The sequence below is a fragment of the Equus przewalskii genome, chromosome 20 (genome assembly GCF_037783145.1).
Source record: "Equus przewalskii isolate Varuska chromosome 20, EquPr2, whole genome shotgun sequence".
NCBI lineage: Eukaryota > Metazoa > Chordata > Mammalia > Perissodactyla > Equidae > Equus > Equus przewalskii.
The window spans coordinates 9299437-9323759 of record NC_091850.1 but is presented as its reverse complement, the minus strand read 5'-3'; the positions used below and the strand labels follow the sequence as shown (position 1 = coordinate 9323759).

The following is a 24323-nucleotide window of genomic DNA, read 5'->3' as shown; positions in this document are numbered from 1 at the left end:
AAGTATTGATCTAGAGACACTTCTCCCCACCCCACCCAACCCTGACTCTGGCCAACAGGCCCTGGTTGGGACTGAGTCTGTAGTCGAGAAGGAAACTGGGGGCACATTTGTGGGAAGAGGATGAAAGTCAAGCAGGGAACCCGGTAAGACCTGAAATGTTAGAGAAGCATCATCTTCTTTCTCTGTCCCACATCCTTTGACGCGTTTATTCCAACAGTTTCCAAATTTTCTGGGTGATTTGTGGGCAGTGGTGGCAGGTGGGGGACAGGATAAGTCTTTGCCTTCTTTTCATTCCCAAATATGTGCCCGCAAGGATGTATGAGGGAACATTCCCCAGAAAACAAGACATTGAACATAAGCAGATAAAAATTACTACAGTAAAGCTTATTGGGGAGATCCTGTTACCTGGGAACTGGAAAAGCAAAACATTTCCCATAGAGTTCATGAATATGGATTATATGTAGAGCACTAATGACCTCAGCGTTAATGTGGCCACGTAAACATCATTCAAATCAGCAGGAAGGAGATTTCCTCACGAGCCGGTGGGGAGAGATCAGCAGCAAATATTTCATTTTCTACTGAGATTGGTATCACAGGCAGACTTGCTGTATAACAGAAGGAAATTTCTACCAAGAGTAGAAAATTCACATATGAGGCATATGTGAGACCAAGGCTAAGACCCTCCCAGGCAGCAAAGGACCTGGGTGACTGTGCGGTACTATAAGGCACTGTCTTATGGATTCTACTCAAATGACTATTAATTGGGCACCTCTACTATTTGCCAAGCATGTTCTTGGTGCTACAGAGCTTCTGTCCTCTATTTGTCTAATTTCCTCATCACAAGGTCTCTTTACCACACTGAGTGTCCCCTGGCAGGAAACCAACTTGAGCAAATGAAGAGTTTTGAGCTATAGGGATTAGGGTTCAATGGTCTTTCACACACACACACATACAAACACACACACACATTTTTTTTTAACCAGAGGACTCTTTTTTCAAACAAAATGTACATATACCCCAGAAACAACAAGCTGCTCCAATCTCTTTGCAAGAGACATAAGTTCGGTTTGAAACTCTGAATTCCCCACCCTGTGGCAGTGCAAAGCCCCAGGCAGACCTCTGTGGCTTCCTGGGGATGAGGCCAACCACTGCCTGCTTTGCTTGAAGACTCCTCTGCCGTTCATATTACTCTTATTCTGTGCTGCATTGCACTTGAATGAAAACATCCTTGTCAAGGTTTTCAATGCTCATTACATTTGCACACATCACTTGGAGTTAAATTATTTTCTAATTATTAGGGAAACATAAAGGTGCATGTTTAAAAATTCTCCCTTCTTGAAAGTTCTTTCTGCTGCCCCCCCCCCCAGAGAATGTCCCACTGTGCCTTCACCTCAACAGAATTTCCATCTTGCTGACTTTTCTTTGCACTCTCCTTTATCTCTTTTCTCTTCCTTACCCGCCTACTCTCATTCCCCTTCCTCCATCCCTCCCAGCCCACTTCTTACAACAAAAGAATTATAAACAAATAAAAATTGTTCACCCTTTCTCAGGCATATAGTTTAACTATCTGTTTTTGTTACTTGGGCTCCTGCCATCTCTAAACTTCAAACTCCATAGAGTACATCAAAGTGTCTTCCTTACACAGACAGCTCCTTTCTACTTCCCTTCCAAAAAGGAGCTCTACTGTCGTCTGTTGAGAATGTACTTTTCACCACAGTACCTATAGAAAGATAAACAGTGAAGTATTCTCCTTGAGGGAGATAAGGAGGGCCCAGGCGCCTGGTACCTCCAGCCCCAGTCCTACCCCCAAACTGCCCCACATGACAACTCAGCAAACCTAGGAGTCCCGGGGAGGTCATCAAATTATGTCTCTGTCACCCAGCAGAGAGCAGGTCCCTAAGAGATTGAGGTACAGAAGTAAAGCCTGGACAAGGGTCTAAAAGAGAACAGGCTGCTATAAATTGAGACAAGGGTGGGGCTGCTGGGGAAGTTGGGGAAGCAGAAAACCTCAAGGGGACCTAGGTGGGGTGTGAGAATGGAAAAGGGACTCCGGCATTTTCCTAGTGCCAGTCCCCACGCCACGTGCTATACAGAGAAAGTTCAGCAATGTCTTGATTCTTAGCCCACAGGCGTTCTCATTGTACAACACACAGCACTGTCGATAGTGGACAAATGGAGCAAAGCAATTCAGACTATAATGCAAGATGTATCTCTATGTTGTAGAGAAAACAGTTGGCAAAATGTGCACAAGATGTTTCTATAATATTTACATTTTGTATTCTATTTTATGATCAGAGAATAATGAAGATATAAATGGAATAAAAGACTATATTGAAGGAAGCCAGCTAGTCTTAATTTCAATGGAAGTATTTTCAGAGTTTTGTTTGTTTTTGTCTTTGTGTTTGCATTTTTCTTCTAGAAGTTATCACCATCTAAGATACCATAAACCTCCTTAATGGTCACCCCTTCCTCAGAGTCTCATTTGAATCTGATCTGCAGATTACATTATCATACTCATATACTGTTAAAATTTTATTTATTCCACAAACATCTGGAGGGAGCCTAAAATCATAGAGACAACATAGAGTGTTGGCTAAGAGCATAGATTCTGGAACCAGATAGCCTGGGTTGGATTTTCAGCACTCCCACTTAAAGCTGTGTGGCCTTCAACAAGTTGCTCAAATTCTCTATGCCTTAGTTTTCTCATTTGTAAAATGAAGATAATACCTACCTTGAAATAGTATATTAATAATTAAATGAGTTCATATTTGTACAGTGCTGAGATCAGTGTTGAGCTCATGGTCAATGGTATATTAGTGTTCATGTGCAAGGCAACATATTGGCTAGTGAAAGCACAGTGCTTGTCTTAATGGAGGTGGCATTCTAAGGTCTTCAAAAGGTCTGCAAATAACCAACTACAGGAAGAGCTCATTTTCCCAAGATAATTTGTACCAGAAAAAAGCCCCTTATTGAAGGGAATAGAAGTTCATAGTAAGTATACTTAAAAAAAAAATTTTGGCCTGGATTTAATCGTTTTCTTTTTTTATTGCAGTAACATTGGTTTATAACATTATATAAATTTCAGATGTACATCATTATATTTTGATTTCTGTGTAGATCACAGTTACAATCCATCACCACACACATGTGCCTAAATACTCCTTTCACCCTCCTCCCTTCCCCCGCTCTCCTCTGGTAACCACAAATCCAAACTCCTTCTCCATGTGTTTGTTTGTTGTTGTCTTTATCTTCTTTTTAAGAGTGAGATCATATGGTTTGACTTTTTCCCTCTGACATTTCATTTAGCATAATACCCTCAAGGTCCATCCATGTTATCACAAATGGTCTGATTTGACCCTTTTTAATGGCTGAGTAGTATTCCATTGTATGTATATACCACATCCTCTTTATCCATTTGTCCCTTGATGGGCAGTAGGTTGCTTCCAAATCTTGGCTATTGTAAGTAATGCTGCAATAAACATAGGTGTGCACATATCTTCTTGAATTAGTGTTTTCACATTCTTTGGATAAATACTCAGAAGTGGAATAGCCAGATCATATGGCATTTTTAATCTTATTTTTAATTTTTTGAAGAATCTCCATACTGTTTTCCATAGTGGCTTCACCAGCTTGCACTCCCACCAACAGTGTACGAGGGTTCCCTTTTCTCCACATCCTCTCCAACACTTGTTATTTCCTATCTTGCTAATTATAGCCTTTCTGATGGGAGTTAGGTGATATCTCATTGTAGTTTTGATTTGCATTTCCCTAAGGAAATGTTGAACATCTTTTCACGTGCCTGTTGGCCATCTGTATATCTTCTGTGGAAAAATGTCTGTTCAGATCTTTTGCCTATTTTTAATTGGGTTGTTAGTTTTTTGTTGTTGAGATTATGAGTTCTTTATATATTTTTGGATATTAACCCCTTTTCAGATATCTGGTTTGAAAATATAATCTCCCAATTGTTGTGTTGTCTTTTCATTTTCTTGATGGTTTCCTCTATGGTGGAGAAGCGTTTTTGTTTGATGTAATCCCATTTGTTTATTTTTTCTGTTGCTTCCCTTTCCCAGTCAGACATGGTACTTGAAAATATGTTGCTAAGACTGATGTTGAAGGGCGTACTGCAAATGTTTTCTTCTTTTTTCTAGAAGTCTTATGGTTTCAGGTCTTACCTTCAAGTCTTGAATCCATTTTGAGTTAATTTTTGTGTATAGTGTAAGATAATGGTCTACTTTCATTCTTTTACATGTGGCTGTCCGGTTTTCCCAACACCATTTGTTGAAGAGACTTTCTTTTCTCCATTGTATGTTCTTGACTCCCTTGTCAAAAATTAACTTTCCATAGATGTGTGGGTTTATTTCTGAGCTCTTGATTCTGTTCCACTGATCTGTGTGTCTGTTCTTGTGCCACTACCATGCTGCTCTGATTACTATAGCTTTGTAGTATATTTTGAAGTCAGGGAGTGTGATACCTACTGCTTTGTTCTTTTTCCTCAGGATTGCTTTGGCTATTTGGGGTCTTTTGCCATTCCATATAAATTTTAGGATTATTTGCTCTATTTCTGTGAAAAATGTCATTGGAACTTTGACGGTGATTGCATTGAATCCGTAGATTGGTTTAGGAAGTGTGGACATTTTAACTAAGTTAATTCTTCCAATCCAAGACCACGGAATATCTTTCCATTTCTTTGTGTCTTCTTCAATTTCTTTCAACAATGTTTTATAGTTTTCAGTGTACAGGTCTTTCACATCTGATTGAATTTGTTCCTAGGTATTTTATGCTTTTTGTTGCAATTGTAAATTGGATTGTATTCTTAATCTCTCTTTCTGCTACTTCATTGTTAGTGTATAGAAACATAACTTCTTTTTTGTATGTTGATTTTGTATCCTGCAACCTTACTGTATTCATTTATTATTTCTAAAAGATTTTTGGTGGGTTCTTTAGGGCTTTCTATAGATAAAATCATGTCATCTGCAAATAGTGACAGTTTCACTTCTTCCTTTCCCATTTGGATCCCTTTTATTTCTTTTTCTTGCCTGATTTCTCTGGCTAGGACTTCCAATACTATGTTAAATAAGAGTGGCAAAAGTGGGCATCCTTGTCTGATTCTTGTTCTCAGAGGGATAGCTTTCAGTTTTCCTCCATTAAAATGATATTAACTGGCCAGCCTGTGGTGCAGCAGTTAAGTTCATATGTTCCGCTTTGGCAGCCCGGGGTTCATCAGTTTGTATCCCGGGTGTGGACATGGCAGCACTTGGCAAGCGGTGCTGTGGTAGGCATCCCACATATAAAGTAGAGGAAGATGGGCACGGCTCAGGGCCAGTCTTCCTCAGCAAAAAGAAGAGGATTGGCAACAGATGTTCGATCAGGGCTAATCTTCCTCAAAAGAAAAAAAGAATGATAGTAACTATGGGTTTGTCATATCTGGCCTTTATTATATTCAGATACTTTCCTTCTATACCCATTTTATTCAGAGTTTTTTTTCACAAATAGATGTTGTATCTTGTCAAATCCTTTCTCTGCATCTAATGAGATGATCATGTAATTTTTACTCTTCATTTTGTTAATGTGGTGCATCATGTTGATTGATTTGTGGATATTGCACCATCCTTGCATCCCTGGAATGAATCCCACTTGATCATGGTTCATAATCTTTTTAATGTATTATAGTATTCAATTTGCTGGTATCATTAAAAAATAAAACTCAGTCACGAAAAAATTACTTTATCTTATATTTAACAAAATGTAGCTTATAATTGCAACAAATAATAAACCACATGTTTGAGTTTTGTATGCAATTTTTTCTAGAAAATTTTTGTGCAAAGTTTACAGTATGACGGTCTTCACTTTCCATTTGAATTTTTATAACACTTTCATAAAGAGGACCTCCTTTGTAAAAATGTTAGCCAGCTTCATCAATTTTGCAAATGCTTTGGTATGCAATTATTCACTTTTGATGTTCTTGTCATCATCATTGTCAAATTTCTCTGTCTTTTTCTTGTCAATAGTTTTGTGAGTGACTTTTAGCATTTACCTGGACTTTGTGATTTCCTGTATTTTTTGTAGCTCTTAAAATTTCACAGCAATTTGTTCACATTGTATCTGAATTGTATTATGGCATGTCTATAGCATCCACCAACCAGTAGAAAAATGTAAATATTTTGGTGATGGATTTATATAATTTATGATAAGTGGGGAAAAGAATTGAAAGAGTTGGGATTAATATTACAATTTGTCAGTTAACTAGTGACTATTTTCATGTTTTATTATTTTTCTTTCCTCATACAGACTCATACCTTCAGAGATTAAGATGATTAATAATCATGCTTTCTAAGGACAGACCCAGTGGCCTAGTGGTTAACGTTCTGCATGCTCTGATTTGGTGGCCGGGGTTTGCAGGTTCAAATCCCCAGCACGGACCCATACTACTCATTAGCCATGGTGTGGAGGCATCCCACATACGAAATAGAGGAAGACTGGTGCAGATGTTAGCTCATGGCTACTCTTTCTCAAGCAAAAAAAGGGGAAGGTTGGCAGCAGATGTTTACTCAAGGTGAAGCTTTCTCAGCAAAAATAAATAAATAAAATAATCATGTTTTCTATATTAGAATAAGGCAGAAAAAATAAACATAACAGCCACAGTATGCACAAAGTTCCATAGGAGTAAGCAAGAAGGAGCAGCTTATTCTACCTGGAAGAACCGACCCTGCTTCCTGCAGAACACTGTATCTTGAGCTAAGACTGCAAGAAGGAGTAGGATTTGAGCAATCCCCTTGAGCAAAGGGATTCTCAAGTTAATAAAGGCAGAAAAATTCATGGTATTTTAGGGAACAGTGAGCAATCCAGTAAAGTTAGAGAGCATAGGGATTATCAGAGGGATGTCAATGTGGATTTGAGATGGGGGCAAGGGGTTAGGAAATGGCATGAGCCAATGAAGAAGAGAACTCTGGTTGAAGTGTGAAGATTGAACTAGAAAGATAAAATATCAGAGGCAAGAAGTTGTATTAAGAAATTATTTAAATCATCCTACCATACCTTAGCCATGGCTTGCCTAAGAATTTTGTCCTTTCTTTGTCTGGACTCTTCACCTCTCTCTCCCTCAGTCTCTTTTCTTTTTTTTCCTCTCCATTTCTTACCTTACTTCTGTATATAACTCTGAGCCTTTCGATCCTAAACATCCAATAGGTACACAAGATAGGAAAAAAGGAACAACAGCCATTAGTGACCTCTGGGCCACCATTTGGAGGGAGAGAGAAGGAACATCTTCAGTGGGCTTCTACATACCAAATTCCAAGCTGAAACTTGACATGTCTTATTTCACTTAATCTTAACAAGCCTTTGAGTTGGGACTCTTGATCTCACTTTTGTAGGTGAATAAACTGGCTTAGCTGGTGAATCAGGAATTCACATCCCATTCCACTTAACATGAATCCACGCTGTTTCTGTCATGTCTGTTCTAAGCAGTAAAGAAAGATTGGGCAAAATGGAACCTCTGATTTGAGAATAACGGTTGGAAAGAGAGATTTTGGAGTTAAAAAAGGACATCAATATTCTAAGTCACAGGGTTCCTCCTATTTTTTTTTATCATTGCTGCTGACTTCTGTTGTTTGGTTTTTTCCCAAGCCACATCGTAGGAGATTAGTCTGGGTTAGGTCTCTGAATAAACCGCCTCCATGGGCTTTCTCCAGAAATCAAACCCCAAGGTCTACATGTTGATGGCATTATTGCTTGCCAATCCCTTGCTTATCTCAGGCTTATACTGTTTTTAGAGTTACCTAATTTCCTCAAGAAGCAGAACAACCTGAATTGGGTTCCCAGGGTGAAAATTTTGGAGGGGTTGAAGAGTTCAAAGGGAATATATTAGATTTAAATTCATGAATTAATTCATTCAATAAATATTTTGAGTGCCTAAAATAGACTAGGTATGACCTTAAGCATTGGGGATATAATGATTATAAAACAACGATGATTCCTTTATTTGTGGTGCTATGTAGTAGAAAAACCATATACCTAAGAAATACAGTAATTAAATGATAGTGGGGAAAAGTCAGGAGGAGCAGTTAGCCCTCTTAAGGAAAGAAAGATTCAGCAGGTAGAGTCTACTTCTCCTACCTCCAGCTTTTCTTTTCAGAAACATCCTCCCCAAGCATTCATACCTTATAGGAACTGCTTGAAAATACACCACGTATTTGGTGTTCAAGTTAAATGAAGGATTAGATCAAGGAGAACTGGGTCATCTATACTCGGGATTGAATGAATTTCCCTCAATGTCAGGAATTTATTGAGTGCTCACTGTGTGAATGATCTCAAAAATGGAACTGAGATTAAGCTACTCAAAGCGATAATCCTTGAATCTCAGGCAGTTATTTGATGTTTCAATAGAGAGTCAAAAGAGATAACATAATATAGGAATAGTAATAATAACTTCCTGTAAAGTAATCCCAAGGCAGAGAGAAAGGCTTTCTGCTTTATGGACGTGAAAGAAGCAGTAGAGAAGCAAGTAAATTACAACTGCTCAAGAATTAATTTCCATTCGGAAATGTAGACACAACGCCAAGCAAACATTAGTCTTTTTTTCCGTTAAGAAAAGAAACACAAAGTATCCTTCTGTGCTAATGGGAAGAAGTATATCTTGGCTCCTGATATCCAGGAAACATTCCTAGCATCAGTAATATTTTTTGAAAGTAGAAATTGAATTCCTTACTTGCCCTAGATAGTGTTTCTCTTGAATTGAAAAGAGAGGCTAAATATTGCCTATAAAGGCCTACCTAATCTGGTCCCTTAGCCTCCATCATTACCTCACCCTCTACTCTTGTTCCCTTTGTCTGCTTAGTTCTCTCTGCCAGGAATAATCCTCCCCTAATTAGCCGTGTGGTTTATTTCTCACCTTGGTCGAATCTTTGTGCAAAAGCCACCTTCTCAGTGAAGCCTTCCTGGTCCCATTATATAAATTGCAATCCCTTTCCCAACACTTCCCAGATTTATTTTTCTCCTTAGTACTTGATTCGTATGTAACATGCTATTTACCTTGTTTACAATCCATCTCCTACTAAAAATAGGCTCTGAAAAGGCAGGGATTTTGCCTGCTTTCTTTGCTGCTGTATCCTCAGGAGCCAGAATAGAGTTTGGCACATAGCATGCACTCAATAAATATTTGCTGAGCGAATGAATAAATACCATAGCCAGCTTCAGCTGGAGAGGCCCAAATGGAAGCACTTCCAACTTGGTGTGAAACAATCTGGAAATAATGGTTTCAAGAACTCTGAATACCTCCTTGAAAAAGGAGTGCTTGGGGATGGCCCAGTGGCGTAGTGGTTAAGTGTGCACCTTCTACTATGGCAGCCCGGGGTTCACTGGTTCAGATCCCGTCTGCAGACATGGCACCGCTTGGTGAGCTATGCTGTGGTAGGCGTCCCACATATAAAGTAGAGGAAGATGGACATGGATATTAGCTCAGGGCCAGTCTTCTTCTTCAAAAAAAAGACTGCTGTTCTCCTCAGCATTCTTCATTCTTCAAATTTACCAGAAGGTAAAAGCTTTTTGAAACCAGCCTGGGATGTCAATATATTTATGTCCAATTTGCACCACTAAACAACACCATTATTGGGAAGAATACCTGTGTGAGAATATGAATTTGCCCAACCAATTTAAAGTGAAATTCTACTGCACAGCCTTGAATTATTATTCACATGAAATGCAAACCACCCAACTAATTCAATTCACATAAGATCCCATTGAGCTCCAGAGACCAGGGTCGATATTCTTTATGAGCAAGCCCAGGCAGAAAAAGCACGTTTACCATGAAGCATTAAATTGGCCATAAATCTTAACCACAGGCAAAGGTAGTTAGGGCACCTCTCAGCGAAATAAGACTGTGCAATTATCATGAGCACAGCCTTTCATCAAGAATGACAGCCATTCTCATAAACATTTGATTTACTCTGTTAAGAGCAAACACATCAATGGAAAACATAAATAAATGACTTTAGAATCAACACATATATCTAATAAAAAGGTGATGTCATTCAATATTTAATGTCCATTGAAGGCTGTGAATTTCCCCATAGCTGGTTTAAGAATCATAGCATGAGGTTACAAGGACCACACGTTTAAGAAAGTACAAATGCAATAATATTTCCAGCCATCAATTATCTTACCTCTGGGTTAGTATAAGTAGGGCAGAATATAATCAATCCCCTAGATGTTCCCCAAAATAACTGCTCCACTTACAGGCTTCTAAAGCTGCTTATAGGGCATAAATTCCATTAATAGAGACAAATTATTTCTTCCACAATTAAGCATAAAGTTTCTCAGCAAATATCCTGAGAAGGGGAACATGTTAACTTAAATTCACAAAAGTAGTGCCTAGTAACAAATCTTTTCCTTAGAAGATGTTTTGACAGTAAAGAGAGTATAAGGAGTTCTTCATTCTCTCTTCTTACTTTCACCCTCTTTTAATGTCCTGTTGTTCTTGTTGTTAGAAAAATAATAATACAGGTTTTTCTGTTGCCAAAAGAAGTTAAAGCATAGAATCAACCACTGTGTACCTTCCAGATGTGTGATCCTGGATATTGGTGAAATTAATTTATAAAAGATAAGAGACAGGGAAAAATCAAACAAGATAATGAATGTAAGATTACTTGATAAAGCATAAATACAAATTTAAGGGAATGTTATTTTAAACACTAAAGAAGAAACTTGAGAAGCTAAACATAGACTTTATTAATTTCAATTATTCTTAATATAAAATATTGTTCCTTTGTCTAAGTGCCTTAAAACTCTAGTTCCTATATGGTGAGTAGACTGTATCTGAAGTGATAAATTGACCTGTTAAGACCTTCTCCAACTATTAGCTCTTAACATTTCACTTCCTGAAAAGATGTACACACAAGAACCACATACAGGAAACATTATGTTCCTCAAAACACCACTCACCAGAGTGAAGGACTGAGTCATCTTCGACGCTTACGAAAATGGAAGGTAGCTCACATTTTCTCTCACCTCTCTGTCTCTTCATCTATTGTCTGAGTCCATCAACTGTGTCTGTCCCTAAATCATTTCCTTGCTCCATTGTGGTGGTGCAGGAAGACCAACATGCAAGTCTGGGTCCCAGCCTTACCTTCGTGTAATGGTACCACCAAACAAGTTATCTGTTCTTCTCTGGCCTTAGTGTCCCATCCATAAAGTAAAAGTTTTGCTTCCTACCACCTGTCAGAAAAATTACCAATTGTTCTATAGCCACTGCTTGTTTGGAATAGAAAAGTGCCAGACTTACAGGAATGGGTCTGGGATTTTAGGAAAGCATTTTTCAGAAACTTGTCTCATTTTAAATCTTCCTAAGGCACTCTAAGAAGCAAAATAATAAAAGAGACCTGTACATGTGAAAATAAAATTGAACATGTCCCCATTTATATGTTTCAAATGATCTATTCAGAGATTTGGAATATAACTTTTAAGGGTTAACATTTTATTACTCAGTAGGACACTGATGCAAATTAAGAAAGTAACTGAGATAGGATCATCCTTGGCAAGTGAAATAAACCAAGGTTGTTAACTTTAAATCAGTGCCAACAAAATTCACAGGACATTTAACAGTTTTCAACTGGCAGTTGAGGAATGAGAATGCACCTATGGGACATTCAGGGAAGATGGAGTCTTTGGGGCACACCCCTGATTCTCCTCTATGGTATAACACAAAAACCTGAATAGCAAAGTGGGTAGGACCTAGAGAGGCCACCTGGGGCCCAAGGTAGTCTCCTGCAATCTGTAGAGGAGAGCAGACATGGGAATTGGTGAGAGAGAGGGAGGAGCAGAAGAGTAAAGGTTGTGAAGGGAAAAAAAACATTTTGTGATTTCTCTGGGCCATTCAGTTGATAGAAGCCTGTGAGTCTTGATAGAAAGAAGTTGCATGTCCAGCTGTGGCTGCTTGTGTATTGTTCTGGGAAGCTAATCCCAGTGGACCTGAAGGATGCCTAAAAAGATGAGTGGAATTGCTCTCAGGTTCAGGTTTGTGGAGAGGGCTGAAGGCTGCCTTCCCTGCACACATACTCCTCACTCGGATGTCATTTTCCTGGTTCTGGAGACCCTACCATCCTAAACTACTTTTAGAAAACCATAGACAGGTAATGAAAATTAAAACTCACTGAAGAAACAAAATCTGATGGAGGAAGACTGCTATGGTTTCAATGTGTGTGTCACCCCTAAAGTCATATATTGAAATAGTAACATTCAAAGGTAGTATTATTAGGAGATGGGGCCTTTGGGAGGTGCTTAGGTCATGAATGGAATTAGCGTTCTTATAAAAGAGATCCCACAGAGAACCTTCAACCCTTTCACCACATGAGAACACAATGGGAAGGTGCCAGCTACGAAACAGGAAGAGGGCCTTTACCAGAATGCAACCATGATGGCAACTTGATCTGGAACTTCAGGCTCCAGAACTGTGAAAAGTAGATTTCTGTTGTTTATAAGCCACCCAGTCTGTGGTATTTGTTATAGCAGGCCAAACAGACTAAGACAAAGACCAAGCTAAACTCCTAAAAGAGGCGAATCCCACTGAAGAAGAATTGATAGAAAAGACATGAGAGCTTTAATTTAAAAAAAAAAAAAGAAGATAATTTAGAACATAAAAAAGATTTTCTAAAATTTAAAATTATGATGTTTCAACTTTAGAAGTAAATGGATAAGTTAAACAAGGACATTTACAGATAAAATCAAATTTCTATTTTGGAAAACAAAGTAGAAAAAAAATGACTCCCAATATACAATGAACACAAAGATATGTAAATTATAAACAAAATACAAGACAGTGGAATGGCAGATAGAATAGTAGTGGCAGATCCAGAAGGAGAAAAGAGAGTAGGTGGGGAGGTAATAACTAAACAAATAAATAAACAGTCCAGAGCCTGGGAGGACTTAGTGTTTGAAGCCGTGCTGCCCCCTGTCTGTCATGAGGAGGCGTTTCGATGGAGGTTCTGTTTCCAGCTAAACTGGAGGAAGCAAACTCCACCCTCTTTCTTTCAATGATTACAACAGAAACCCTGAACAGGAGGCATCGAGCAACTATCTGAGGAATGTGAAAAGGAAATAAGAACAAACTTCTGCTAGTTAGTGACTTGACTTTTCATTTTGTTTGTGGTGGCTTTTGCTTTGCAAAAGTTTTAGTTTTAATGTAGTCAATGCAGTATTCTTTCCTTTTTACAATTTTTATGTCTTGTTTCAAAAAAAATATGGCAGAGATTTTGCTGGGCTTTTCCCCTCCCCTATGCCTCCAGGCATACACTCTAGAGCAGCCAGAGCTCTGGAACTACAGAGGGTGTGGATAGTAAAAAACTTCAAGAGAAACCCTTTTTCTGGCCTGAGGACCACGAAGTAGGTTGAGGGGGGTCAATGCATGACAGAGACTCTGGGAGGAATCCCTGGGTTTTTGTTATTCAGTCTCTGCCTCAGACAAGCCTCAGTCATGAAGCTACATGCAGCTGTTACTGTTACACAACTATCTAAACATCTGAGAGAAAAATCTGAGAAGAACTAAGAAAAGGAGTCCCTGTTATTCAGAGACTATGAAAAAGGAAATCTTCATTATTTTTCTCTTCCCCTTTTCTCTAGCAGCTTCACAACAAGGCAGAGCCAGTCACAGGAAGTGCATGACCACCTGTGAGGCTAAAACCCCAGCTTTTTAGCCAGAGGACCAGAAAAAGAGGCTTTTCAGAGTTAGGGTGTAGGGGGAAATCATGGGGAGAAAAGAATCAGAGGAGGAAAATCCCTACATGTGCTATGAAGTCCTGGATTCACCCCAGAGCTAACATTTGTGGAACTGACCCATTTCACCACTAAAAATTATAAAGATCAGATAGGGTTACAGCTGAATTCTAATCTTTAAAGAACTGATAAGAAAAAGAAAATAAATATATTAAGGTTGAAAAGAGAAAAGACATAAATGTCAGCAGAAAAATCAAGAAATTTGACAAATTATTAGAATTAATAAGAGACTTCATCAAAGACTCTGGAAATAAAATCAGTTTAAAAATACCAATTGCAGTCCTATACACTAACAAAAGATTGGAAAATGTAATCTCTAAAAAACATAACATTTGTGACAAATACCAACAAATGTTATTTACTTATTCATTTATGCAAAGAATGGAAATAACAAAAGATCTGTAAGACATCTATTAAGAAATTTTCAAAACTTTGTTTAAAGATGATATAAAAGACTTCTATAATCTGAAGGGCATATAATGTTCCTATATTGGAAGATTCAGTATCACAAAGACATCACTTCTCCCCCAATTAATCTATGCATTCAATTCAGACTAATTCTAGTCAATTTCCACTGCGTTTTTTATGGAACCTAGCAAGCTGATTCTAAACTATTATGGCAGAGCAAAGAGCCAAGTTTAGACTACATAGATTTAAGAAAAATGAGATAGACTACTTGCCTACCAGATATCAAAATTTATTATAAAGAAATGGTGATTTTAGGGGCTGGCACCATGGCCGAGTGGTTAAGTTCACGCGCTCCACTGCAGGTGGCCCGGTGTTTCATAGGTTCGAATCCTGGGCACGGACATGGCACTGCTCATCAAACCACGCTGAGGCAGCGTCCCACATGCCACAACTAGAAGGACCCACAACGAAGAATATACAACTATGTACTGGGGGGCTTCGGGGAGAAAAAGGAAAAAAATGAAATCTTTAAAAAAAAAGAAATGGTGATTTTAAAAGTCTGGTGTCAATGCAGAGATAAATTAATGAAACTAAATAGAAAGTCCAGAAACAGACTTACTCATATATGGAAACTTGAGATGTTTATATGTTTCAAAGAATTACAAATCAATGGAGGAAGAATGAACCAATCTATAATGCTGCCAAAACAAAAGGTTATCCAACAACAATAACATTATTATTATTATTATTATGTCAACCACAAAGTAGATTAATGACAATTATGAAAAACAAAATTTTAACAATTTTTAAAGAACATAAAGATGATTACCTCAGAGTTTGAAGTAAGACATAAAAATCATAACAAAGGAAAAGAATACTACATTGACTACATTAAAACTAAAACTTCTGCAAAGCAAAAGCCACCATAAAGAAAATGAAAAGACAAGTCACCAACTAGCAGAAGACATTTACATTGTACACAATCAACAAAATCTATTATCCAGAATAAAAAATAACTTCTTCAAATCAATAAGGAAAAGAAAACAACACAGTGAAAAAGTAATGTGAATGGAAAACTCACAGAAAGAGAAATCTAAATGTAAGCACCCCAGTAGTCAGGAAAGTGCACTTTAAAACCACAATGGGATGTTATTTCTAACTGATAACAATTAAAAGAGTTGAACATACCAGATATGGAGCAACAGGAACCCTCATATACTCCTGTACTACTGGTGGGAGTGTATATTTTTACATCAATTTTGAGAGCAATTCAGCAATTTCTAGTAAAGTATGAGAGGTACACCCTACATCTAGCAATTCTACTCCTAGTAATATACCCTAGAGAAATGCTCACACTTCTGCAGAAAAAAAAGGAATGAGCAATAATGTACTTTACAGCATTATTCATAATGGTGAAAAATTGGACACCACATAAACATCCACGAAGAGGACATTAGAAGCCCTGGGAATGATGTCATCAACATGGCAAAATAAGAATTTTCTACCATCTCTCCCCAAAAGAACACCAATTTTGATAATCTCTACAGATAAGAGGGCCTTTGTGGCAGTCCAAGAGTCTAGCGAAAGAAGTCCCAGCACACTGTTGGAGCAAAAGAAAATCCAAGATGGGACACATTGAAGAGGGTAAGAGGAACAGTTTTACTTTACCTATGTCACCTCTCCTGGAGGGAGCACAGCTCAGCGTCAGGAGAGACCTCAGCCCACAATTTCTCCCATATGGAAAAGTGAGAGCGTGTGAGTGAGCTTCCCCCGTTGTATGGGAAGGGGCCCCTTCCTCTCTGGCCCCATCCGCTATACTGAGTCGCGAACTACGTGACTGTGGGGCAGAAAGTGGCCAGTAGAACAGCAAAACATTTCGTACCAAAGGGATGCAGATACGAATCACTTTGAGGACTCCATCGGGAAGCCCACCTACGAGCCCCTGGAGACGCCAGCCTACAAATCCCCACAACTGGCCCATGGGCACCCCCAATACTCTGCGTTCCTCACCCACACATACCCCACCTTGTGGCTGGCTCCCTGTGCTTGTCCTTAAGGATGGTGAGAGAGAGCCTTTGCAGACAGTTAGTGAGTGCTCACAGAAAGCCAGACCAACTCTGCAGGTTTGGGAGAGAGCACACATCCTGTGCACACAGCACGGCTCTAGGAGAAGCAAATGGGCCTGGCTGTCAGCCCCTGGCCTGGCTTTGCAGGCATATAATGTTAAGAATTCCCTCTCCAGAGAGAACAAGAAGTGCAGAGCACGTGTATCCATAGAAGAGATCTGAGAAAGCCTGAGAATCCCTACCGAGGCTGGAAACGTACATTTTCTTTCCTCTTTCAGATAGATATGGTCAAGTGACTAAGACCTGGTCAGTAAAATGCAATTGGAAATGGTTGGGTGGGACTTCTATAGATTTCTTTCAGTGGAACAGACAGCTGAAGGTGATCCCTTTTGTCCCAAATTCTTTCTTTTTAGTATGGAACTTCAGGATGTCATGGGGCTAACATATCAGCTTTGGACTATCTACTCTGTCATTCTTTTAGGTGAGATGTCAGGGAAATGAAAATTAAAGAAATGAGGAAGAGGGAGAAATTTGTACAATGACGGATGGAAACTAGACTTTTGATCGTGAACACAATGAAGTTCATACGTAAGTTGAAATATAATGACATACACTTGAAATTTATCTAATGTTATGAACCAATGTTATCTCAATTAAAAAAAAAGAAATAGATACATTTTTCACCCCTCCCCTCCCAATATTAGCCCAAATTATAGAGTACAAAATCATTTAGTGTTGGTGAGGCAATGGACATTCTCAAAAATACCAGTGGAGGTGAAATGCTACGTCCTTTCCTTTTGGAAAGTAACCTTGAAAAGTCCATTAAAGTATAACACGCACAAACCCTTTGACCAAACGTGCCCACTTTTGGGAAGTTCCATTCCTTAAAACATCAGTATGAGGACACGTGTTAGAAGATAATACATGTCAGTTGCGGTGTTGTTCAAAGTGGTAAAAACTGGAAACAATGTGAATGTTGTTAGAAAAATGGTTAAATAAATTGCAGGACTTCTATGTTATATAATACCATGCAAAAGCTAAAAAGTATTAGATTGTAAAAAAGGGTAAAAGGGACAAGTATCATGGCAAGATATATAGTCTATTCCCATTAGGTTTCAAAGAAAAGAAAAAGAAGGAAGAAAAATCACCCTACGTATTGTATATTTTGGGGGAAAGATGAGGAGGGACACAAATCATCCTGTTCACAGCAAAGCCTTCAAAGTAGTACATGGGATACAAAGTAGAGATGGAATACAAGAAGTGAAGGTTGACTTTTCATTCATACAACTTTGTTTTTACTTCCCTCAACAAACGTAAGTTACTTTGGAGACTTAAAGATTACTTCTGATTTGACTTCCCATGTTACCAGCACGATGAGGTTTTGTCAGATAATTTTGATTTCTCCTTGAGAAAAGCTAAACATATTTCTTCATCATGTGTTTGTACTCTAAAACAGGTGTTAAGAGTTGAATTGTGTCTCCCCAAAAAATGATATGTTGAAGTCCTAACACCCCCTATCTCAGAATGTGACCTTATTGAAAATAGGTCTTTGTAGATAAAATTGTTAAGTTAACACGGGGTCATACTGGAGCAGATGGGCCCCTAATCTAACATGACTGGTGTCCTTATGAGAAAGCACCATGTGAGGACAGGGACAGGGAGACTGGCAAATGAAGATGGAGACAGAGATTGGAGCGATGCATCTACAAGCCAAGGAAGACCAAGGAGTGCCAGCCATCGTCAGAAGCTAGGACAAGGACATGGATGGAGCAGATTCTCCTTCTCAGAGCCCTCAGAAGAAGTTAACCTGCTGACAGTCTGATTGAAAAATTCCAGCCTTTAGAACTGTAAGAAATAAACATCTGTTGTTTTAAGCTACCTAGTTTGTGATACTTTGTTATCTGCAGCTGCAGGAAACTGATACAACAGTTAAACCTTTATTCCTCATTATGGCAACTGCCAGCATATCTAAACGTATATGAGAGGTGTAATCAGTGGTTTTCCTTGCTTATATTCAAGAAAAATAAGTTCTTTCCAGAAACAAAGATTCTTGGTGGCTTGCTTTGAAAGTTCTTATTAGAAACTCTACATGAGACATGTCTTTGTAAACCTTCACTTTTAAGTTTGCGTAAGAAAAAGATCTTCAAGAAAATCATTCCCAAAACACAAATTTTGTAGTTCAGCATCATAGAATGTTACTATTAAAAATTGTTATAAAGATTATTTGGTGATTTACCTCAACTGGATACAACTATCTAAAGTGTTCCCCGTCTGTGTCAGGCACTGCGCTTGGGGCTTAGGATACAGCAAGACCCAGTGGCTGCCCTTAAGGAGCTTACAGTCTGGCGGGGACGCAGCCAGTGCTCTGGCAGGGATGAAAACAGTAAGAGGTGGGAGAACAGCCATGGCGGGGGAAGGAGGGTGGTCAGGGAAGGTCCCCTCTGAAGAAAGTAACATATAGCTAAAGCTCAAAACTCAAAACAAAACTCAAAAATAAAGAGGAGATAAGCAAGTGAATGGCGACAAATTGAGGGCAGGCATACAGCAGTCCCCTCTTATCTGCGAGGGATATGTTCCCAGACCCCTGGTTGATGCCTGAAACCACAGATAGTACCGAACCCCACATGTACTATGTTTTTTCCTATACATACATTCCTATGATAAAGTTTGATGTATAAATTAGGCACAGTAAGAGATTAACAATAATAACTTCTCTTTGGCATATCTGAATTGGCAGCATCACTACTCTATGCTTTGGGGCCACTATTAAGTAAAATAAGGGTTGCTTCAACGCAAGCACTGCGACCGTCGATCTGATAACCAAGAGTGCTACTAAGTGACTAATGGGAGGGTAGCGTATACAGCATGGATACACTGGACAAAGGGACAATCCATGTCCTGGGCAGGATGGAGCAGGAGGTTTAAATCATGAACTGCTTATTTCTGGAATTTTCCATTTAATATTTTTGGACCACAGTAGACCAGGTTGACCATGGGTAACTGAACCCTCAGATAAGGAAGGACTACTCTACTCTGGGGGCAGGGGGTCAGCACGTTCAACTACTAGAGGTTACAGAGCATAACCTATTCCCAGAAGCGCCCTTTGACAGTGTAGTGGGAGCACAGAGTGTGCTGGAAGAAATGGTGAGTTAAGGCTAGAGAGTAAGCAGGACTTTATAAACTGTGTCAGAGACTTTAGACTTTATCCTGAGGGCAGGATAAAACTTCAAAGGCTCTTAAAAGTGGCAGTGACATAGCCATACTTTTTTTTTAGAAAATGACCCTGTCAACAATGTTGGGATGGATTAGAGGGAACAAAACTGCGAATGGTAATCCAGGCAAAAAGAGGATGATGCTGGAACTAGGAAGTATTAGTAAGTATAGAAAATACTGGGTGGACTGGAGATAGCTTTGAAAAATAGAATTGATTTGATAATCTATTGAATGGGAGAGTATGGCAAAGGAAGGGGTGAAAGTCAGGTTTCTGGCTTGGGCGTCAGTATGGAGAGTGAAAGCGTTCACTGAGATGGGGACTACAGAAGACAGTGTGCAAAGGAGATCACATATTCCATTTGGGGTATGGTAACTTTGATTTGTCTATAAGACATGTAAGTGAAAATGTCTATAACACTGAAGAAAACTGGGTTACAGATTCAGAGTTGGAAATCATCGCTACACGAAGTCCTGGTAGTAAATGATATTTCCCAGGAAAAATGTATAAAGTGCTGGGGTTGGTAGGTGAGGTCAGAAAGCATAACCCTAAAGGGCACCTGGCAGGGAGGGGGACCTAGAAAACACTAGGAAGCAAGTGCCAGGGAGGTCAGACGAAAATCAGGAGAGTACTGCACTGTGAAAACAGAGACAGAGTGTTCCCGGAAGGAGGGAATAGTTCACAGTACACAATGTTTCCAACAGGTCACATTAAATAAGGATTGAATGGTGCTTATTGGATTCAGTGAGAAAGCACTGGCTGGCTGCCCTGGTGAGAGCAGGTTTGGTGGAGTAGTGAGGATAGAAATCAGATCGAGGAGTGAAAGGGAGGGGAAACCAAGAAGCAGCAGCTTCAGTTTAACAGGGAGGAAGAGCAGCCAGGTGCTCAATGTAAGAGACAAGGTAAGTTTGCAGTTTTACTGGTGCTGTTGTATAGGAGGAAACCAAGTCATACAGAGGTGATAGGGAATATTTGGCTCTAAAGAGGCACATCAATTATTATGTTGCATTGAAATTTTAGTGTTCTCTTTATGTTGTTTAAGATATTATTATTTGGACCAGTGAGCCAGTCAAGTTTATTTATTAAGTACCAATAAAGCACATACTTTCCTTTCAAGGAGTTTCCATTCTGAGAAAGGAGAGAAGGCAAAATGATGAACATTCAAAACTGACAGAAGCAGCGCTGCAACCTCCATTCAGGCAAGATTACAAGGTACTAAACAGTGTGGAAAACCAAAAGAACCAAGACTATCAGGTTTCAATAGGGTCTGGTGTCATTGCCTTACCTTGAATCAAGCAGGGATAGTCTACAAAGATCTCAACTAATAATTGTGAAAACAGAGCGTGGTGCTTCCCGTCTTCAGAGGCTTTTGGGGGCAATATCTCAAAGTGCCAGCAGGTGGGGATAATATTACAAAAAATGATGCTCAGAATAGCAGCCGGTCATCAGCACCAACATACAGCAGTGACATAGTAAAAAATTAGCTATGTGGTGCCATGTGAGTGCCCCAAGAAGCAGACCCTAGAGAAAGGTGACCTCCTCACTTTCCCAGCAGAACGGAGATTTCCTTTTCTTTACCTTTTTCTTTTTTTTTTGAAATATGAGGTACAGGGATTGTGTTGAACTGATTATGAATGTGTTTTGTTTTTTTTCTCCTCATCCCAAATGTTTGAAATGTGGTTACACCATTTTCATAATTAAGAATAAATATACCAATAAAAAGAAGGTGGAAATGCAATAAGGCACCACCTCTCCCAAAATGCTGTATTTCTAGCAATTAACTGAAAATTAAAATAGATTTTAAGGTAAATTCTGGTTATACTGGTGTTTCTAATCTGTGGTATTAGGATGTGTTTATATAGGTATGGCATTTATAAATTTGTTAGATACTTAATTCATATTTGGCAAACAATGAAAAATGTTCTCAGGCAGGCCCCAGTGGTATAGTGGTTAAGTTTGTGGCTAAGTAAGTAGTTAAATGTTTAAGTTCCTCAAGCAAAAAGAGGAAGCTTGGCAACAGATGTTAGCTCAGGGCCAATCTTCCTCACCAAAAAAAAAAAAAAAGGAAAAAATTTCTCTATTACAATTACTGGAACATTTAAGATACATTTGGATACTCAAAGCAGTTTTGTTTTGGATTTTTGCATAAAATTATTTGTACTTTTAAAAAATTTCCTTCTTTGATTTGATTTTAGGGAAAAAGCAATAAGAACAAATTTCTTTAGAGGTATGTTTCCTGTTGGTCTGAGCCTGTTAATAGTGATGCTGTGGGCTAGGAATGCATGGGGCACTCACCTGGGCCCACGCTGCTTGTGATGAGCCCCCATGGGAGCCAGCATGGTGGCTGCACCAGCCCTCGTGGTTCTTATTGTGATTGAAGACGCACCTCAGCAACACCCATAAGGGAACTTTGAAAAAAAAGATTTACTACTCACAGGTACTGGAGGATACACAGCGTGCCCAAAGCCCACACCGTGAGGTCCGGGGAGCGGGGGAGAACACAGACCTGGGGCTCTACCTTTATTGGGGTACAAGGGTTGGGTGCCCAGGGTTCTCTCTCTATTGGCGAATTTAAAACATAAGAGCAGAAAGCAAAGTATGAGAAGGGAAAAGTGGGGTCACTCAAACAATCAGTTTCCTAGGTGACCCAGGGCGTTCTAAAAGGGGAACTTCACGGTAGGGCGGCCTGGTTTCTTATCTAGTTGTTTTACTAGTAGCTATGCCATCTAGCTGGCAATGTTTTATGTGAGAGGGCTATCTTTGAAATGGATATCCTGGCAATCAAAAGCTTAGTGTCAGGCATTTACACCACACAGTATTTGTTTAAGAGAGATTTTTGTCTGTTAGTTTTATTTTGTTATTTCTTTCTTGGTTGCCTTGCCTAAATAGTTCTCATACAATTTAGTGTTAGTCATAGTTGCAATTGGCCTTACAAAAGTTTGAAAGACTGATGATTATAAACACAGTTTTACTGTTTTGTTGGTTGGCGGGATGGGTTGGTGTTTGGAGGCTGGTAGGCTGATTTTTCCTGAAATCAGTTTCTGGGTTTACAGGGATACTTTAAATGAGCCAATTTTACATAGCATTTTGAAAGAAGAATTTCTAGAGCTACTCTAATTGAATGATAAAAAGGGTCTGGTATTTTATTGCCCGAAATGATGTTATATGTGAAAAGCAACTCACCAGCAAAAGCATTCCAAAAATAAAGATATGAAAAAATAAGACTTTCTTTTAGGGAATATAACAATGTACAGATATAATATTTTTAAGATAAAATTACTTCTATGGTTTAATTTTCTGGTTTCCCTCTTCATTGTGGAGAAGCAATAAAATCTCCTGTTTAATTTTTCGAAACCTAGCCTTCTTGAGAATTGGATCTTTACAATCATACAGACTTCAGGCCTTCTCATTAGGGGTTTTCCAATGAAAAGTAGTTCCAGGGAAAGTTAAGAAATTGAAGATTTCATTCAACCGTTGGAATCTATTATAAAAAAATAAGTTTATTTTTAACTAAGTCTCTTCATTAAGAAGAGCAATTCCAAGTGCTAAAAGGTACCATTATGGAAAACCGTGTCTCTTGACAAAGTTTTTCATAGCATGATGGCTTATCTTATGTGGTATCTAAGTTCAAAAGTTCTTGCACCACAGAGTTTGGAGAGCCCATGTCCCAGGCAGTGGAGAGGAAAAAAAGGAGCGTATGTGCCCTGCCAACTTCTTTATCTAAGATGAGAGCACAGACTAATATCTGGGCCAGCTGTTGTTCAACTTTGCTTGATCAAACAGCAATTATGTGGAATTGGCTTAACGAAGCTACTCCCAGCCAACTGGTGAACATTTTATTACACCTAGTTTTTAAAGGAAGCAGAATTATTATACAAAGCAAATTCGTGTTCGAATATGGCTTTATTTTCGCTAAATTAATAAGTTATCTTGGTCTTTTAGTCTCCTGTGATGTTTATTCTGAGCTCTTGTCTACTCTATAAGTGCTGTACCAGAAATTGTATCCACCCCATAGAGAGGATAGGATGTTTTCAACTTTGAAATCTCTTCGAAAACACAGAAGACTGAAGAAATTATGTTCAGCTGACTCCCGCTGTCAATGATAGGTTGGAAACAGTTATCTTCAACTCTGCAATTTTACCATTTACGTTTCACTAAGCATCTGTCAGTCAAAGTTTTCTTCCCAAACCAGAAGGGTAAAAAAAGAAATTCCTTTTAAAAAATAAATTACCCCCTTATATTCAGTATCATCACTACCATAATGTTTGGTTTCTATTTGTCACTTGAAGGAGGTAACTGGTATTTTTACCCTACCATTTAGCTTAAACATTGGTACTTCTGCACTATATAGAATAAGCAATGCCCTAAAGAATTCAGGCAAAAGATTATTTTTGTTTCATTTCATCAGATGAATGCTTCAGGCTATGGATTTTGAGAGTATTACCACAAATCCATTTTCTAAACCACCTTATGATCTGTTTAAATATGCTTTGAATGCTGTATTCTATGAAAGCTTAAGATCTCCTGAGGGGAGGGAACAATCAAAGCAGTCTAATTCTATACCATTTGATCAAGGGATTAATTACTTGTACTTAAAATTCTAGATAATTGAATGGAAAGGAAAAGTTGCGGCCATTTAGAAGTCAGCTGGCAAGGAAACCACAGATGGGGAATTTGCAGAGTGTCAAGAGGTTTCATGAGTGGAAACAGCTGCAATGGCTTTTTAACAGCAGAACAGAATAACACTAAAAAAGCCTCATTTTATACAATAAAATGAGGTATTATTCCTAACGTTCTGAAATATATTCCATGGTTTGAATATTTGTGCAAAACCACTAATAGTACATTAGATGAATGGAGCATTAGAAATAACAGTA

General features: G+C 38.7%; 1 protein-coding gene and 1 long non-coding RNA gene across 14 annotated transcripts in view; one reads left to right on the top strand and one right to left on the bottom strand.

The window, feature by feature from the left end:
• The window catches only part of LOC139077904 (uncharacterized), a 61291-nt gene extending 39285 nt beyond the window's left edge, over positions 1–22006 (bottom strand). Inside the window, exon 1 of the long non-coding RNA XR_011530553.1 lies at positions 21882–22006. This is a non-coding gene — a long non-coding RNA (uncharacterized lncRNA). The remainder of the gene's footprint in view (positions 1–21881) is intronic.
• Positions 20213–24323, top strand: part of RNF180 (ring finger protein 180) — a 276981-nt gene continuing 272870 nt past the window's right edge. For 7 of the 13 annotated variants that reach the window (XM_070587474.1, XM_070587482.1, XM_070587472.1 and 4 more), the window contains exons 1-2: positions 20213–20348; positions 20564–20658. The gene's annotated coding sequence lies outside the window, so the exon portion shown is untranslated. The remainder of the gene's footprint in view (positions 20349–20563; positions 20659–24323) is intronic. The other 6 variants (XM_070587467.1, XM_070587464.1, XM_070587473.1 and 3 more) reach the window with 4 other exon arrangements.